The 20,096-nt window shown below is 36.2% G+C and overlaps 1 protein-coding gene and 1 long non-coding RNA gene across 2 annotated transcripts in view; one reads left to right on the forward strand and one right to left on the reverse strand.

Annotated features, from left to right (window-relative positions):
- LOC309510281 (NACHT, LRR and PYD domains-containing protein 3-like) overlaps positions 1 to 20,096 on the forward strand; it is a 359,584-nt gene that overhangs the window by 285,840 nt on the left and 53,648 nt on the right. The window lies entirely within an intron of this gene.
- Positions 14,050 to 16,991, reverse strand: LOC309510284. Its single transcript, XR_014210290.1, has 4 exons — positions 16,557 to 16,991; positions 15,856 to 16,453; positions 15,540 to 15,649; positions 14,050 to 14,106 (listed from the first exon to the last, which is right to left on the reverse strand). It is a non-coding gene; the product is annotated as an uncharacterized lncRNA (long non-coding RNA).

Consider the following 20,096-nt stretch of genomic DNA (forward strand, 5'->3'; position numbering starts at 1 on the left):
ACAACAGCCGGTATGATCTGATCTCACCATCATCGAGTCCGTCTGTGATTACATGAAGAAACAGAAAAATGATTAACATGCCTAAGACTTTTGCACAGTACTATATAGTATATATATATATATATAATTACTCCACATCACAAACAAGACAAAACATTACACAAATACACAAAGTATAAATGTTATATTAAAACAACAGTGTTTTTGAACTGACAGAGTTACAACACCCACAGACTTCCATAGGAATCGAGGAATGCGGAAGTAAAGTTTTGTATTGCAGTAAATACCATTACAATAAGGCAAAACAAAACTATAATAAATGTCCTAAAGAACAGAGCACAATATAAAAAAAGGAAAAAGAAATAGAAATAGAAAAAAAATAATAATATCAGGGACAAAAAGGTTTCTAATAATTAACATTTCTTTAATAAATTGATTAATCTTCCACTTTTCAATGTTGACATTCTCTGATCCTCTTCGGTTTAAAAATGATTCATCTTGCTTCATCTGAATGGGATGACACTTGGTGACGTTTGTTGTATTAGCTTTGTGAACACACACAAAATAATCATAGACATGATTCGGATATGGTAAAGGGTCGTAAAAAAAAAAGTGTCACACTTGGTTCCTTCAAAAATGACCGACAGGAAATGAATGGGAAATACGAAAACTCAGAGAAACTTTTGGTGGTACAAACTACAAATCAGCCGCTGTGCAGAAAAAAAGTGCACAGCAATGAAGGAGTGACACTCTAACACATCAAGAGTGCAAATAAGACCCCCCCCCCCCTCTCTCTCTCTCTCTCTCTCTCTCTCTCTCTCTGTGCGCATGTGCGGCGTGTTGTGAGCAAGGAGTGTGTGGAGTTGCTGAGTGAGTTGAACTTTTCCTTTCTGAGTTTATTTATTTATTTTGAATATTGCTGTAAGTTAGAGGAGAAGGTGTTATAGTGGCTATTTTTGTCAGTTTATCTGATAAAGATGGGCTCAAATTCCGATGGATTTTCCTGTTTGTCTGCTCGGCACGCGTGCAAGTGCATGCCGTCAGATGAGTCTGTGTCTATTGAGAGTGTTTTGGTCGCTATTGGTCGAGAAATAGGTGCACAAAACATAATGTCCGCTTCAAGAATGAATAAAGCAATTGTCGTTTTTCTGAAGGAAATCGAAATGGTTAGTCAATTGGTGGAGTGTGGTTTAACTGTTCAGGATGTATTTGTTCCAATTTTACCTTTGTCTAGTCTTTCTAAAAGAGTGATGTTGTCAAACGTACCTCCGTTTATTTCTGATAAAGCGCTCGAGTCTATCTTAGCTCGTTATGGAAAATTGGTTGGGCAGATTAGAATGATTCCTCTAGGACTGAAAAATCCAGAGTTGAAACATGTCATGTCTTTCAGACGTCAGGCTCTGATGATATTAAGCGCTGAATTTGAAATGCTTGATGTGTCTGTTAAATTGACAGTGTTTGGTAAGGACTATACAATATTTATCACTACTGAGACTATGAAATGCTTTGTTTGCGGAAAATACGGCCATATTAAAACAGGTTGTCCTGTTGTGAAAGAGGCTCAAAGCGCAAAGAATGGTTCAGTGCAAGATTCAATTGTTTTGGAGAATAACGAGTTGGTTAAACCGACTATAGAAAGCGCTGCAGTTGATTTGAATGCGGAAATTGACGCGTCTACTGAAATGAGAGAACAGTTGCTTCAGGGTGGCAATATTGAGATTACAGAAACGGATGCGATCATTCCTGATGCTAGACAGAGTGGAATGAATGACCCTGTAGAGATTGTGGAGGAGGTAGAACAATCTGGAGAACAAGATGGGTCTAAAGTGAGGGATGTCTTGGATGAGGTGCAGGCATCAAATAGGGATATGTCCCAAAATGATGCTGAACCAATATCACAGGATGTTGACAGTGATCCGGATAGTGAGTGTTCAGACTTAATCACTGATGAATTGGATGAATTCAATTCTCAGGAAAGTACTGTTGGGCGATTAAAGAGGATCTGGTATTATAGTTTGGAACAGCTGGATGATTTCTTGAATGCTACAAAAAAACAGAGAAAACCAAAGATTGAAACGTATTTTCCTGATTTGAAGCTTTTTATTGATTCCTCTGCTATGGCTATGAAGAAAGCAACACTTGAGGAATTAGATCAGCCTAAGCGTTATCGTTTAAAAAAGTTTGTAAGTGCTGTCAGAAAAAGAGTAAAGAAAAGTCCTTAAAGAGGTAGCCTATTATGTATTGGAAATTACATCTATATTGGCATTTATTCATTTTATCTTTTTTCATCCTGATGGTATCCTTTAATATCGAATCCTTAAATATAAATGGATGTAGGGATGTACGAAAGAGAGTGACTTTATTTAAGTATTTACAACTTAAAAAAGCAGATGTAATTTTGTTGCAAGAGACTCATACTGATGCCTGTAATGAGACAGATTGGATAAATGAATGGGAGGGCAGTATTAGTCTTAGTCATGGTACGAACGTGAGTGCTGGTGTTGCGTTTTTATTCTCAAAGCGTGTTAAAGATAATCCAGTTTTCTTAGAAATAATACCAGGACGCCTTCTTAGAGCTGATTTAATAATAGGCAATAATAGTTTTTCTTTTTATAATATCTATGCTCCTAATATAGGAAGCGAGCGCTGTGATTTTTTTCTGAAGAATTGTTGAAGTGTTCAGATGATAAGATTGTTGTTATAGGGGGTGATTTTAATTGTACGGTAGATCATAAATTGGATAGGAATCATGAACAGGGTTTTTCCTGCATAGAGAATTATGAGGCGGCCGCCTCCGCCAAATTTCGGGCCGCCTCCGTCTGTCGACAAAAACTCAAGACGGAATCACATGATTAGATACCTCTTTTCCACCGACACGATTCGGCAGCGGGTTCACGGCCGGGTTCCATTCCATTCTCAACCCGTTCTGCGCATTTCGACTGCATCAGAATAAGCACGAGCCCGGCCCTGGCCCGAGACGCTCAAGCACAAGTCCGACAGCTCATCAGAATTATCAGCCCGAGTCCGTTTTTTTTATTATTATTATTACACAGCGGCAGCCTGCCCTATTTTCAGCCATTAAAATAGGTCAGTTTTGTTAGTTATGTTTCTTTTCATTTCTTTATCATGTTAATTTAGACAAATGTTTTGGAGCATTTTTTTTTAAATGAAGCCGAACCGACAGCGAGTATAGCCTACAACATGTTTGATCAATTTAGCCTCTCAAATCAACGCTAATAGGCTACTTTACTTGGCTACAATCCATAGATAGGCTATAAAACACTTCAAGCATATCACACAGACAGTTAATTTAACAAATGATTATTTATTAAACCACAGTGAGTAAAACAACTTTTTTTGAAATACTGAGGCAGGCTCAGGCTGCTCGAACCAGCGCTCGCAAACGAAAGGAGCAATAGCCTATCTAAACCAATTAAATTAAATAAACTTGCAGGTTATCTTACCTCAAAAATGCACGACAGAACATGGCCATTCTTTTTTCCAGTAGTTTCCAACAGTTAAACGAAAATAAAGTCCAATGAAACGAAAAGTTAGAGCAGTCTTTTACAGAGCATCGTGGAGAAAAAGAATAGCATCCACAGTGTAGCCTAAGGTTTTAACCCAGTCCTCCTCTCTTCTATCACTCTTCCCGCTGCGTTTTAAGTTGGCCATCTGCGATTTTTTTTTCTTAATATTCTCCATTATTTGCACATGAGGTGAATCGTGGGTCGCGCTGATGGGAAACCTTCTGTGTGTGTGTGCGTGCGTGCGTATGTGTGTGTGTGTGTGTGTGTTTGTGTGTGTGTGTGCGTGCGTATGTGTGTGTGTGCGTGCGTGCGTATGTGTGTGTGTGTGTGTGTGTGTGTGTGTGTGCGTGCGTGCGTGCGTGCATGAGACTGTCATGTCAGTCATATGTCACTGTGTAATTATAAGATTATGAAAGTTATGAGGTTATGAAATGTCTTTCTATGTTTGTTTTTCTATCGTCGTCGTCAGCTTCTCATATTTTTTAAATTAATGTCTAAAAATATAAAAAGAAGGATAACCCCAAAAAAGCCAGAGGCCCGGCCGCATGTGAATTATGACGTGAGAATTGGCCCGAAGCCCGGCCCTAGGGGCATAAATAAGTCAATAATAATAATATTGGCACGTCGGGCTCGGGCTGAAATGCAGGGCTTTAAGCACCAAAACGTGCTTGTCTCAAACGGAGCAAGGTAAATTTCTGCGAAAGCGCACGAGCCCCTGCCCCTCCCCCTTTTCAACATCACCTGTCAGTTATCACAACCTCCACAGACGCACGAAAGTCAAGAAGCACCTTCTCTGCAGCATCGAAGTGCCTTCACTTGTCACAGCCAGGTACCGATACTGTTTTTCTTAAGCTTCGGCTCTCAAACTAGTTAGGTTACTTAAAATATATCCATAGAGCCAGCCTGACTTAGGCAATAGCCGAAATTCTTCTGCCGTTTTTATAAAATAAGCTATCACAAGTAGCAGTCACGTAATTTACTAGTACTGTTTTGTAATTTCATGGCCCCCTATGAACTGTAAATAAAATCAAATTATCTGATTATTAAAATGCCTAAAAATAAATAAATACATGCTTGAAAAAAAGTTTTTCACCTTCTAGTGGTCATTATACATAAAAAGATGCACCAGATTAATGCATTTATCTTTGAAATGTACAACATTTTCTTACGGGGGGGCATGCCCCCGGACCCCCCTAGAGGTACCGAGCTATCGGATTTTGCTACCTCCGCCTCATTTTCAGCCAGGAAAAACCTGATGTTCTTAAATCTTTAATTAATAGACATAGTCTTGTAGATTTGTGGAGGGATGTTTATCCTCAAGTTAAACAATATACTTGGCTGAAAATTAATTCAAATAAGGTTTCTGCTGCCAGATTGGATCGTTTTTATATTGAGGAATGCAATAAAGGAAGATTTTTTAGTAATCGTATTTCCCCTACATCTATATCAGATCATCATTATATCTCTATGTCTATGTCTGTCTTGTCACCTAAATCCTATAAGTCACAGTGGCACTTTAATAATACATTACTTCAAGATCACATCTTTGTGCACTCTTTTGGTCTTTTGTGGAAGTCTTGGAGAGAAGAGAGAGGTAGTTATTCATCTCTTAGTCAATGGTGGGATCTGGGAAAAGTCCAGATAAAGGTTTTTTGTCAACAATACACAGCAAATAATACTGAGAACTTGAAAGTGAAGATGAAGATGATAGAGCAAGAAATTCTTCAACAAAGCCTCCGCAATCAGGGAGGAGGTGATATCATTAAAGAGAACAAAGGCCTTTTGAAGGATTTATTGGAAGAGCAGGAGAAGGAGACACTTGTCAGAACAAGATATGTGAAGTGCAATGAAATGGATGCTCCAACTGCTTTTTTTTTTCGGACTGGAGAAAAAAATCTAAAGAGCAGAAATTTTTTCACAAACTGAAACTTCCTAATGGCAAAGAAATAACCAATCAACGAGAAATGATAGTTTCTGCTATTTCTTTTTATGAAAAACTTTATCAGTCCGAATTTTGTGATGAAGTAGCAGTTGAAGAACTTCTTCTAGATCTTCCACAGTTGTCTAAAGAAGAAAAGATGGAATTGGAAGAATTCTTGACTTTTGATGAGCTTTCAAGTGCTGTGCAAGGGCTGAACAGTGGCAAATCTTCTGGTGTGGATGATCTCTCTGCTGAGTTTTTTAAAAGCTTTTGGAATGTGATTGGACATGATTTGTATGATGTTTTTTTGGAGTCCTTTAATCAAGGTGTTTTACCCCTAAGCTGTCGGAGGGCAGTGTTGACATTAATCCCTAAGAAAGGAGATCTTGGACTTTTGTAGAATTGGCGCCCTGTGTCGTTGCTGTGTACTGATTTTAAGATACTGTCAAAAGCTATAACTAATAAGTTGAAGAAATGTATGGCAACTATAATTCATGAAGATCAGTCATACTGTATCCCTGAGCGGACAATTTTCGACAACTTGTTTTTGCTAAGAGACATTATTGCAGTTGCTAAAAAACATCAAATTGATATTGGACTCTTATCTTTAGATCAAGAAAAAGCTTTTGACAGAGTGGATCACTTTTATTTACTAAAGACTCTGAAGGCCTTTGGCTTTGGACCACAATTTGTCTCTTGTATTAAACTGCTTTACAGTGAAACATCTAGTATGCTTAAGATTAATGGTTGTCTAACTAGACCTTTTGCAGTAACAAGAGGTATACGACAAGGATGCCCTCTTTCAGGACTTCTATATTCAATTTCTATTGAGCCTTTGTTGTCACATTTGAGGAAACGACTATATGGATTCTGTATTCCTGGTTTTCCAGAGATCCCACCTGTAAAACTCACAGCTTATGCTGATGATATAACTGTTTTCATAAGGAACATTGATGATATGGCTGCTTTGACTTCTAGTTTGAAAACTTTTCAAAAAGCTACATCTGCTAGAATCAATTGGGATAAATGTACATCCCTTCTGTTAGGCGAGTGGAGGGATATAGATCCTCCTCAAATCCCACAACAATGTGAATGGATCAAAGATGGTTTTAAAGTTCTTGGGGTATATTTAGGATCTGATACTTATATGAAAAATGATTGGGAAGGATTAGTTGATAAAATTGTGGGGAAACTACAGAAGTGGAGATGGATTCTCCCGAGGTTATCTTTCAGAGGGAGATGTTTAATCGTTAATAATCTGGCAGCCTCAATGTTGTGGCACAGATTTACAGTGTTGAATCCCCCTGAAGAGTTATTGACTGGTATTCAAAAAGTCTTTGTTAAATTCTTTTGGGATGGTTATCATTGGCTTCCTCCTGGAGTTTTGTATCTCCCAGTTGTAGAAGGTGGTCAAGGACTTATAAATCTGGAGGCGAGAGTTAAGACAATGAGGTTTCAAACATTACAAAGGCTATTATATTGTTCAGATAAGATACCCTGGATTGCATTAGGTTTGTCTGTTTTACAAAGTATTGGGGGAGTTGGATTAGCTAAGCAGTTATTCCTAATTGAAAAATCTGTCCAAAATCCAAATCCAAGAGTAAGTGTTTCTTCTTCTAACTTTTATGTAACTGTATTAAAGGCCTGGCAAATGTTTAAAAAATTGAGAGATGATGATAAACATTATGGTGTTTTAGAACCATTGTTTTTTAATCCTCTCTTTAAAAGGAATTCTTCCATTCTGAGTTCAGTAATTGACAAGTTTTTAAACACAGGAATAGCTACTGTAAAATATTTAATTGATTTTTCAAAGGGTCAATGGTATACGGCTAAATCTATAGCTAATAGAGTTGGGCTTAGATCAGAAAGACAGGGACGTGCACAGACATTTTGAGGGGCAGGGGCTCAAGTGAAATAAAGGGCACTTCTCATACGTATTTTTTTTCTTTTTATAAACAAAAAAGTATAGGCCTATATATTAACACAACTCTGACTTCCTTTTTAAAAAATTAATTAAAAAAGTTAATTAATTTTATCTTCCTCAAACTCACGCAATTGTTTCATTTTCAAAAGATGTCTACAAAATAATCAGTTCACACAGAAACCATGGTCTCCTTAGTATTCACTAGGTTTATAGAGCAGCAAAGGAAACCATTCCACAATGTGCATGTTTTGAAAACATTTTCTATGCTACTAGTTTCAAGTATATATGAAGAGTTCAGATGCAAAAGCCTCTAAGTGCTATCTGAAATTTTCTTCTAAAATGAGAATTTTTTTTCAAGCTCGTATATTTAAGTTCAGTAATTTAACTTAAATGACAATTAAGAAGTAATTTTCATTGCCAGTTATGTGAAATAAGTGAACATAAACATACAAGCTTGATAAAAATGATCATTATAGAAGGAAATTTCAGATGGCACTTAGAGGCTTTTTCATCTGAACTCTTCATATTTAGAATAACCTAAATAACTGCATCAAGCAGAGGGGCGTGTTTTACTAATAATTTGTTTATTTTTGCACAAGGCACTACATCGTTTTAATTATTTTGGGGTTATCAGAATACATAACACTTTAAAATTAAACTTACAAAAATAATTGAGTAAAAATTCAATAAAAGCCAATGTCATGTATTTGTGGTTGTATGGAATACTATTTTATAAAGGTTTAGAGGAAATAAAAAAAGTAAAATTACTCATAAATAAAAAGTTAATTTATAAATATTGTTATTGTAATGTTTAATGTTAACTTATTTCTACTCAGTTTTATTTATTAATGTAGGCTACCAGATGCAATTTTTTAGAGTGTATCCTCCATCTGTTTGCATCTGTAGATTTCTTCTAAATTCACCAATTTAGATTTCTAAATTTCAGGGGGAAAGACTCTTGATGTAAGTCATTAACTGAGGACGTTCTGTATGCAAATTAGGCGTCAACTAGTTAAAATGCGCACATTTGCATCTAATTGACAGGGCAATGCAGGTATTTTAGGATAAACAACACCTGGTGGTGATATATGCTTATTTTATTAACTTATTTTATTACATGTCTTGGTTGAATTCCAATGTAGAATGCGGTGTGTTATTTCTTGATAAGAGACCGCTGTGCGGAGTATAACAGACCGTTGCCATGAAAAACAGACCGTTGCTATGGACTCACAGGATTCTAACCATAGACAGTATAAGAGATTCTAACCGTAGAGACGGAGCGTACTATTTTCTTTAGCGGAAGCAATACAATCGGGTTTAACAATCGGGGGAGAGGGAGCGCTTCAGAACTCCTTACCTGATATTTAGATATACTATTCCTCAATAAATATATTTGTTTGACAGGGAAGCTGTGCGCAAACAGAAATATATATTATAAAAAATAAATAAAAAATAATAATTAAAAAAAAACACCCCAGAAAAAAGGGCACTTTCTCTCCAGGAATAAAAAGGGCAGGTGCTCAAGCCCCCTTTGATGTCTATGTGTGCACGTGCCTGCAGAAAGATGTGTTGAAGGGATAATTGGAGATCTTAAAAAATCTTTTCCTCAGTCTTTCTTGACCTATGTAAACAATTTTATTGAGAATGATGAAAGGCCTATGATTTTTCCACATCTTCGAGTTAATATAAGTCTTGATTTGGATGAAGATTTAAATGATACTTTATTGAAAAGATTTGAAGATGTATTGTTTCATAATGTTGGCAAAAAGATATTATATTGTATGTGTGTGAAATCCTTGTTTTATACTCAATTGAAAAGATGTGTTGATACTAAATGGAGAGAACATCTATCAATTTCTTCGGAAATAACTCCATCATGGAGGTGTTTGTATAAGCCCCCCATTCCTAAGAGGTCTGGGGACCTCCAGTGGAGAGTACTCCATTGTGCGGCAACTAACAGTTTTGTATCAAAATTTAATGAGATGGTTTTATCTGCATGCCTTTTTGCAATATTCTCGATACTGTTTTTCATTTTTTTTGTGATTGTTCAAGATTAATTCCTTTGTTTGAATTGTTGGATAAAATGTTTACTAAGCTTGGTTTTATGTTTACAAAAAATATGTTCATTTTTGGTGTGAAGTATAAGAAAGAATGGAAGGTACAATGTACACTTGGTAATTTTCTTGTGGGACAGGCAAAGCTGTCTATTTTAAAATCCCATACATGTAAGAATGAAGGAGAAGATGCTGATTTGCTTGGAATGTTTAAAACTCTTGTAGAGGGCCGGGTTGTTATGGAATATGCATACTGTAAATTAACAAACACAGACACACACACACACAGATACAGAGAGAAATGAACTAGTTAGACTGCAACAGTAAATTTTGAGAATATGCGTAATAAAATCAATAAATGAAGAAAATACAAAAGAGACTCTCGCTCAAATGCGCGCGCACACACACACACACACACACACACACACACACACACAAAGAAATTAACTGGTAAGACTGCAACAGCAAACTTTGAGAATATGCGAAATAAAATCAATAAATTAAAAAATACAAAAGATCTCTCTCTCTCTCTCTCTCTCTCTCTCTCTCTCTCACTCTCTCACACACACACACACACACACACACACACACACACAAACAAACAAACACAAACAAACAAACAAACAAACAATATTTGTTTGGTCTTATTTTAGCCTAATAGGTGTTCCTGATATCTGCTGCATATGCAACAATACATAAAATAATTACAGTTTGTATGTACATAGTTAAAATAATATTTATTATTATAATTCAATTTTTATTCCTGTTTTTTAACCTACAGTTTGATAATGATTGTTTGCTGTTGTTATTTTATTGTTTTTGCTGTTGGATCATAATTGCTGTTCCCTTCTGAAGTTTTATTACCATTTATAGAATTAAACTGAATAAAATACCAATTAATTGCAAAATGTCTGTATAAAGTGTTTTGAATTATCACTATCCATCCCTTATTTTGTTAGATTTTTTTAATGATCAAATACTGATTAACAAAAATGCTTGCATTGTGTTCCTTTTCTAACCAAACATTATTGTTTGATTGTAATCATAATGCAAAACCTGATACTTATGTAACAAAATGATCTAAAACTTGACAAAAATAGTCTTTTAGAATGTCTAAATATATATCCAAATAAATTTAAAAAAAACTAATAAAATGGAGAAATCATGTCTAAAAAAAACAATGGGAATCAAAAAGCCTCTCTATGTATTTATATAGGGAGCAACAGTACAGCCTACAGGCGGTTACACGACATTACACAAGTTTTTACTTTTTAACGCCACTGGATGACGCTTTTCTCACTTCAAAAAATGGATTTTAAAGGCCTGCACTAATGTGACATGTTGCATTTATTGAAAAATAATAATAATACAAATAAAAATATGAATTCTAATATTTTTTATAATTATTGCATAGTACCATAGAAACCTTTCTAAATTCGAAATAATAATAAAAAAATATTATTGAACAAAAATATATTACATTGGTTTTCCTAAAAATAAATTAAAAAAATGACATTTTAAGGCTTCGGTCACTTTTGACTGCGAAGGAGCCAAGTGTGACCCCTAAACGAAGAGGACCAGAGGGATTTACAGTAAATTCAAAATTCTTTTTAAAATACAGAAAACAATGCACTGAAAAAGTGTGTTGGATTTAAATGATTGAATCATGCACATCAGTTCCACATGAACCAATTAAGTTCAACAAAGATCATTTGTTCACATAATGTCAACATCGTGGAATCAAGTCATTTCCAAGTAACCCGATGAAGAAGTTTTAAAGTGATTTTAATATGGTTCCCTAACTGGATTAATTCATTCAATTTCTTATATTTGTGTCACATGACTGAGTTATAAGATTGTATTAGATTGCTACGGAACTATTAATTAGCAATAGCATATATTAGCATGCTAAATGCTAAGCATGAAATCTAATTGTAATATAAGTAATAAACATATTAGAAAAAAATATTATTTTAAATGGCCATTAATGGATCATTATTGGACAAATATTTAGAAACAAAAATATCTTCAAAATATTAAATTAATATTATTGAACTAAAATATAGTACATTTAATTGATAAAGTTACACTTCAGGTGTTATTATTTTGGGGATATTTAATTTAATTTTATCAATCAATAAATTCCTCTTGAAACAAACTTTGTTGTATTATTTTAATTTAATACTGTGAAGCTGCTTTGATACAATCTGTATTGTGAAAAGCGCTATACAAATAAACTTGACTTGACTTGACTTGACTATTAATGTTATCTCTTTATCACTCCATAGTTACAGCACTGCATGGTATTTGTCCCTCAGTTTCTCCTCAAGTTCATGGAGAACCGGCATCCTTTATAAAGCAGTGTAGGATATAGTGGCATTGCTTGTCACTACATTCAAATCACATCACACATTGCAATCTTTAATAAAAGGGTCATTTTACACACTGTTTACACAGCGTCATTGTTCTCTACAGGTTGAAATATTGTGGAGTCACAGATGAAGGTTGTTTGAGGAAGATCTTGCATTCGTTTGAGAGTGCTTATATTTAAATTTGACTTTGTGATGTTTTTTACCCATGTTTGAATTTTTTAACAAAAAATGATTTGTGATCAAGCATTAATTGACGGACCCCCTGCAGTACGGCTGCGGACCCTTGTGTTAAACTGATCTGATCTGAACTGAGAGAGTGAAGAGTGTGTCATTGTTCTCTACAGGTTGAGTGATTGTGGAGTCACAGATGAAGGTTGTTCTGCTCTGGCTTCAGCTCTGAGATCAAACCCCTCACACCTGAGAGAACTGGATCTGTCTGGGAATAAACTAGGAGATTCAGTTCATCTGCTCTCTGCTGTACTGGAGGATCCTCACTGTAAACTGGACACACTGGGGTAAGATCATATATGACTCACACATGAAACACAATGTAAAGTCTCCTATATTTGAAATGTTCAGCCTTTTTCTGCTGCTGTGTTATTGAGCTTATTGAACTGTAAGTGATTTGTAAGCTCACGCTAAATCGTCCCAAAGTCCGGCATCCGACCAGCGCGGAAGGTCTTAACTTGTTACTGTCCTTTTCTCGAGGCAAAGTATTTTTTGATTAAAGGTGAACTAAGTAACTTTTTTTACCTTAACTGAACAGCTTCGGAGTCATTGGAATGGTTATATTACTTATTTCGGGTTGAATGGTGGTCGTTTCGCACCCCCCTGGTGCCCGTGAGCGGAAAATCCGCACTTGCAACTTTGAGCCGGCGGGCCGCCGGCCGCTGCGTCAGGAAGTCTCGCGTGATATCAGGTCTCGCGATGTAAACAATTGCTTTACGGCCAAAAGAAATCTGCTAAAATGCTGTCATTATTGCGCTCCCTCACGCTGTCCGAACCCGAATGAAGAAGACGTTTTAAAGAACGTCCCATCTGCTTTGATGTCGTTAATCTATAGCCTCTGGTGTCTGAGAATCACCAACGAGTTTTTACAACAGTGTTGTCAAATATCTATTCCGAAGCTGTGGGGGGAGCTCTAGAGAGAAACCTGCGAGCAAAAAGCGAGAATACAGCGAAGAAGTCCCGAAGCTACTGGCTGTGTCCAAATTCAGGGTCTGCATCCTCCTAAGGATCCTTCCTACCCGGTTGAAGGAGGAGGGGTCCTCCGACGACCGCAAAACCCGGAAGTCGGTGTTTGTGAATTTGGACAGCCTACCCTTCTTTCAGTTCCCTCCCTTACCCGTTGCTCATATCCTGTCGCCTAGCAACCGTGACATAAACACTTCTGTCTGCTCTTTCGTCCCTAGAAGCGTTAAAAACAGCTTCAATCACTAACAAATTAGCTGTGTGTAAGGGGATATTCACACAGGCAGTAAGGAAGAAGCTACACAGCAAAAAAGCCAGTGTACATTTAACTCAATTTGAGTCAAATTTAACACTCCTGAAATGTATATATGACTCCCTCCATTTTGGAGTTAAAATAACACTTTTGAAAGTGTGAAATATATACATTACTCATGGAGCACATTTGAACTCTTACAGTGTTTAAAATGTACTCCATGAGTAATGTATATATTTCACACTTTCAAAAGTGTTATTTTAACTCCAAAATGGAGGGAGTCATATATACATTTCAGGAGTGTTAAATTTGACTCAAATTGAGTTTGTATTTATGAGATGTGCTTTTTGACAAAAGGAATCTTTTCAGAAATAAAAGCAAAGCATTTAACCTATTGATAACATTGAATGCACATCAAAACAATCCAGAAAGTTAGAATTCGGTTCATTGTAAAGTTAAAAATAAAGGCAAAATGCAAACAGTTGTTTTAACAAACTAGTTTTTATTAACGAACAAGTCCCTTTACATCATATGTTAACTTTTAAAATAAATGAAGGCAAAATATAGGCATTTCTGTCATCAGAATTATGTGAAAGCTGCTCATCAAATGGTCTGTATCTCTGTAATACTTCAAGTCCTGTACATGTCAGTGAATGTAAGTCCTGTGTCAGTGAAGCTGAGTCAATACCTTCAACTTTGCAACAGTACAGCAACAACATTCAGCAGATGAAAAACAGTTGCAGGATATGAGTGGATCAGTTGTGTCCAGTTGCTAACAGTAAAGTTCAGTGCATAGCCTAGTTGTTTCACAGCAGGAAAGGCTGTGCAGATCCAACTTTCTCAAAATCCTGGAGTGCTGGTTCCCTAGAGTAGACAACACAAAACCAGACCATTTACAATTAATACTATTTGTGTTTTATAAATACAGCAAGGTGACTCAAACACTAAACTATTTTGGTTAGATTAAGACTTGAATTTACTGATTTCCAAGTATATTAAAGACTTAATTCATCCAAAAATGTAAATTCTGTCATTATTCACCCTTATGTTGTTCCAAACCAGTAAGAGTTTTGCTCATCTTCGGAACACTTAAAGGGATAGTTCGGCCAAAAATTATATTCAGTTATTTTAGAAAATGTCTTCGATCTTTCAGTGGTTATAATGTGAAGTTATGGGGTCTGGCTGCTTCAAGTCCAAAAATGTGCATGCATCCTTCACAAAAGTAATCCATCCGACTCCAGGGGGATAAACGAAGGCCGGTTTTGTCGTAAAAATATACATTTTTAAAACTTTATAAACGAAAATAACTGGCTTCCGGCAACGGTCGACGCGCGTTCACGGAGATGGATGCTGGCGTATGACGTAGGACGTAGCGTAGGAAGCGTTGTAACGTAGAACGAACGTGACAGCGCAGCCAGTAAATATGTATATTTTTATGACAAAACCGCACGGATTACCCTCAGAAGGCCTTCGTTTATCCCCCTGGAGCCGGATGGATTACTTTTGTGAAGGATGCATGCACATTTTTGGACTTGAAGGAGGTGGACCCCATAGCTTCACATTATAACCACTAAAAGATCTAAGACATTTTCTAAAATAACTGTGAAATAATTCGAAATAATTTTCGAAAATGTGTTCGTCTGATAAAAGACTGACATATGCATCTTGAACGGCTTGAGTAAATCATGGGTTAAATATCATTTTTGACCTAACTATCCCTTTAAGATATTTTTTATAAAATCTAAGAGATTTCTGTCCCTTCATCGACAGCCTATTCAACTATCACTTCCAAAGCCACAGAAAGGTATAAAGGAAATCATAAGTAATCCATGTGACTCAGGTGGTTTAACTTCAAAATTTTTTATGAAGCAAGAGTGCTTTGTTTGCACGAAAAAACAACAACAAAAAAACTCAACTTTATTTACAAATTATTAATCTTCGATGCACGCTCACTTAACAACGCATGTTGGAAATTAATATTTTATAAATTAAGTGGTAAATGTTTTGTTGCTGCAAACACAGCACTTGCGTAGTTTAATAAAATGTATGTTAAACCACTGGAGTCGCATGGAGTACTTTAATGATGTACCTTTACACCTTTCTGGGGCTTGAACGTGGTATTTGCGTGGACTGTCAATGGAGGGACGGGAAACTCTCAGATTTCATTAAAAATATCCTCATTTGTGTTGTGAAGATGAAATAAAGTCTTGCATGTTTGGAACGAGATGAGGGTAAGTAATGACATAATTTCCATTTGTAGGTGAACTAACCCTTTAGGAATAATTTTAGACACGCACCTTAAGAAATCTCACTAAATAGTCAGCTGACGGAAGAATCTTTGTTCCCTTCTTGTGGCTTTGTGATGTTGGAGGCAGGTGATGGGCAGAGATTTCCCAATCAGTTGAGTCTAAAATTAAAAACCAAGAAAACTTGAAAACTAATTTTATTTAAGGAAAAGTAACTTTTGTAAAGTAATTTGACTGGACAAATTCAAAATGACTGTTATGAAACACAAAAAATCTAGTTATACCAAATAGCAACAAAGCTATAATTCTTTTTTAATGTTTATGCACATGATTATCTCATATGTTATCTGTAAAATCTGTCCCTCACCAGGTTCTAGTCTGTAACGTTACAGCCTTTAAAGACCAAGCCTGGTTAGCCTTAGCCACTTGGTGCAGCATGGAAATGCTCCTAGCAAACACAAATAACAAAATCAATACATTTAAACATAAAAGCATATTCAAATATCAACCAAAATTGAATCTGATAAATACATTTTCATAAACATATTCTTAAAGAATTACTTACACATTCTAAGAAAGTTTGTTTTTCAGATAAAATGAAAGTAAAAGATAGTTTGAGGATAAATACATTATGATATTTGCACATCACAAATATTGTCATAAAACAAAATAACATTATAAAATACGTATTGTAAATGAGTTAAAACACTTTGTGTTCTCACCGTTAAAAGCAAACTCCGCGTCTGCACTGCGTCACGACTAAAAGAAGATGCAGGGCATAACGTTAACGTTAGTCTGTGAGAAAGGTTTAGGCGCACATCACATAAATATCGTTATAAAACATTATAATGCCATGAAATATATCTTGTAAATTAGGTTAAAAACACTTACTTTGGGTGTTTTCCCTGTTGACGTTACAAGCAAACCTTCTCGTCGTCAGCTCCGCATTGAGTCAAAGATGTCGCCTTTGAGAAAGGTTTCGGCTCGATTAAGCACGCAGAGCATTTAAATTTCTCTATAAATCAATATGTTATAAAATACATATTGTAAATTAGATAAAACACTTACTTTCGTCGTTTCTCTGTTTAAAAGCAACCTCATCCTGGTCTGCTCCGCATCGCGCGTCAACGAAAATGCCTTTCTGAGAACGATTTAGCCGTTCACAGCACATACATATTGTAATAAAACAATATAATGTAATAAAATTGTATAAAGTGCATATATAAATGCGATAAAACCCTTCATATCTGCGTTTTCCCTCCTCGTATGCCTTGCATCGCGAGTCAAAGAAAATGGCGTCTGTGAAAAAAGTTTCAGGTCGTTTCGTCGCGCCCAGCGCGTAAATGTCCCGGATGTAACTAATAACACTCTGTCAGTGTAAATTTAGTAACTCTACATATTTACACCAGCCAGAGGGTGCGGTTTACACTAGCAGTGTTAATCCCGTGAAATTCAACACCAGAAATGTAACTCTTTACTCTAAGAGTCCTTAACACCAGGATTTCAACACTGGAGATTTTGCTGTGTAGTTTACGAAAGTAATGTTGTTTTTTTTACATATAAACGTACAAATGTAAAAAAAATGCTTAACGCTAAAACAAAACCCAGTTTTTAAAAAACTTACATCGAAAAGCATACTCCTCTCCCTCTCCCACTCCGCTACCGCTCGCTTCGTCCGCCATTACGCTCTGCCGAAAAGAATTATGGGATAGGTAGGACGGGAAAGGATCCACCACACCCATCCTTCCAATTCGGGGAAAATGAGGATGTATTTGTGGGCCGCATTTGAAGGATCCTACGAATTTGGACAGCCTTCGTCGCGGCGCTGTGACGTAACATCCTTCAAATGAGTACTCCGAAGGATGTAGACCCTGAATTTGGACACAGTAACTGAGTGCTGCTTTAATTGGCGGCGCTTGGTTAGTGCGTAATGCATTGGTCAATAAAAAGTCAGCGTTAGTTTTTTTTTTCGGACACCCCATGAAACACGTAGATCAGCGGCCCATTTGGTTCTTTTCTTGATTGACACTGGGCTAGCCCAATCACACCTTTAATGTGAAGTATAGAAATATACTCTTTCAAGTATAGAAATTAGTACAAAACTAATTATGAAAGTTTCCTTTATTTTTCAGTGCATTTGTTTTACAATATATGGCTATTACTACAGGGTTCGTACGGTCATGAAAAACCTGGAAAAGTCATGGAATTTTAAAATGGCAATTTCCAGGCCTGGAAAAGTTTTGGAAAATGAATAAACTCAGAAAGTTTTGGAAAAGTCATGGAAATTTGTTTTTCAAAATATCCGTGTACTTGAATTTGTTTAATTAATAATATTGGTGAAACAAATTGCAATACTTTTTTCGTTAGAGTGATCAGTCGAATCACGTGACTCACTTGCGGCGGATTTTGATTGTAGGCCTCGAGAAAACTAGATGGGCCAAAAGAAATGGGTTCCCCTTCATGTCCGTTTCAGCGCTTTTCTGCGGCACTGAGGACAGCGACTAAGTAGCCATACCTGTGTGGCTCTTGTGTCGCTGTCCTCAGCTCAGTGCTTCAAATGAAAATAAGCTGCTTTGCGTTTTCATATTAGCTATAGGCTAGCTACCGTCTGTATGCGCCTTTCCATTACAGATTTGAGCAAAACTTTTTTTTTCTTCTAAATATCGATAAATAACTATTGCAAAATGACGGCGTTTCCATTAACCGATGTTAAGCAACTAAAACTTATTTTTTTCCTCTCGCGATCAGTCATTCCAAAAATCATGGCAACGGAGGACGTTAGTAGGTTTATATCTCAGCCACCGACCTACAAATTATTATTATTAATGGAAGGAGACGTGTCTTATCCAAGCATTAATGTCAGGGAAAGACCCTTATGCGAACGGCACATATATAGGCTAAGTTTCTTCATGTTTCTCCCTTGATTGTGATGACTTTTTGCCTCTTTGTTAAACATTTAAAATATATACAAATTAATATGGATGATTTTTTCTTTAAAAAAAATTATTTTGTCTTTTATTTTCCGTGTTGGCATTTATGAGGAAAAAACAATGTTACGTGACCGTTCTCCATTACGGTAATGAGTGCTCTGAATGCGGCACTAAAAGACTTTAAAACTTACACAGAGACCTCAAACAGAAAGCACAAAGCCTTTTTCAAAAAAATTCGTTTTGTAGTAATTGTATCTTGATTTTAAAATATGTTTCATTAACCAATTGCTTAATAAATAAAAAGTAAATAGCAGAAAATAGATAATAACGACACAGTGGCGCCGGAGTGAACTGGAGCTTAAGCTATCATCCATGAACCGAAACTCAGCGTAAAAGGTAGCCTACTCGCCTCACAGACCTAAACAAAACTGAAATAGGCCTATATCTATTATCTACAGAAATCTCTACTTTTAAACAGAACCATTCAAAACAAAATAAAACGATGTAGCCTAATCCGTATGAAATGTGCATTTCTCTCCGGCGTGTTCACTACTAAGAAGATCGCGAGTCAGTCAACTTCGTCTTTGCAGTCGACACAGAAAACACTTGTTTATTAATAAACAATTAAAATTGAGAGAGAGAGAGAATATATGATTAGTTTGACTCATTTTGAGGACTTATAATGATGATCTGTTAAGATAGAACGTTCACCGAATTCTGATTAGTCGAGTGGATTTATCCGTTTAGGCTAAAAATAGGGTCGGCGCTTCTCGGTTTGGAAAGAAACTGCATCTTGCAGTGGCCTACATTTTAAACAAGGAAATATAGCGATTTGGCATGAAACGTTGATGGAGCAGTGAATAGGGACAATCTCGTTTTTTTTAATGGCGTTTATCGCGTTTTGGAAAAGAGCTCTTCAAGCACATTTTTATGGAAGCTTGTTTCCGCCACAGAATAAAACATTTTATTTTTTATTTCAAAGTGTTTTTATTGTTTTAAATGTACATAACACAAACAAACCAACATACATTCTCTTATGTCATACAAGGCATCCCCATCCACAAACCTCATAATTTGTATACATTATCTCACATATCTCCTTTCGTCGCAGATTGGCATCCAAGGTTCATACAAATACTGAGAATGCACACAGAACACAAAAAAAAAAAAAAAAAAAAAAAATCCAAAAGTAAATAAAAAAAAGTGAGAAGGGGAGATGAGAACAATTGTTTTAATCTAAAGAATTAGCATCAAATGCATTTTCATAATAATCCAAGAAAGGGTACCATACATTCTGAAACCTTTCTGCTGAGTTTTGGACTGTAGTTCTTAACTTTTCAAGCTGGAGGAAGGACATAGTTTCGCACACCCAACGTGAATGTTTTGGGGGTGAGGAAGATTTCCAATTTGTAAGAATTAGTCGGCGAGCTAACAATGTAGAGAATGCTATTAATTGAGATTGGCCTCTTGAGACCCCAACCTTACTGTGTACCACCCCAAATATTGCAATGATAGGATCTGGATCAATATTCTTTTTACAAATGTAGGTGAATGTATTAAATATCTCAGACCAGAATGTGCCTATGCTCGGGCATGACCAGAACATGTGAGCCAGAGAGGCAGGGGCTTGGTGACAGCGCGTACAGTTGGGATCCACATTAGGATATATTTTGGCCAA

This window comes from Leuciscus leuciscus (assembly GCF_965113295.1).
Source record: "Leuciscus leuciscus genome assembly, contig: SUPER_11_unloc_8, whole genome shotgun sequence".
NCBI lineage: Eukaryota > Metazoa > Chordata > Actinopteri > Cypriniformes > Leuciscidae > Leuciscus > Leuciscus leuciscus.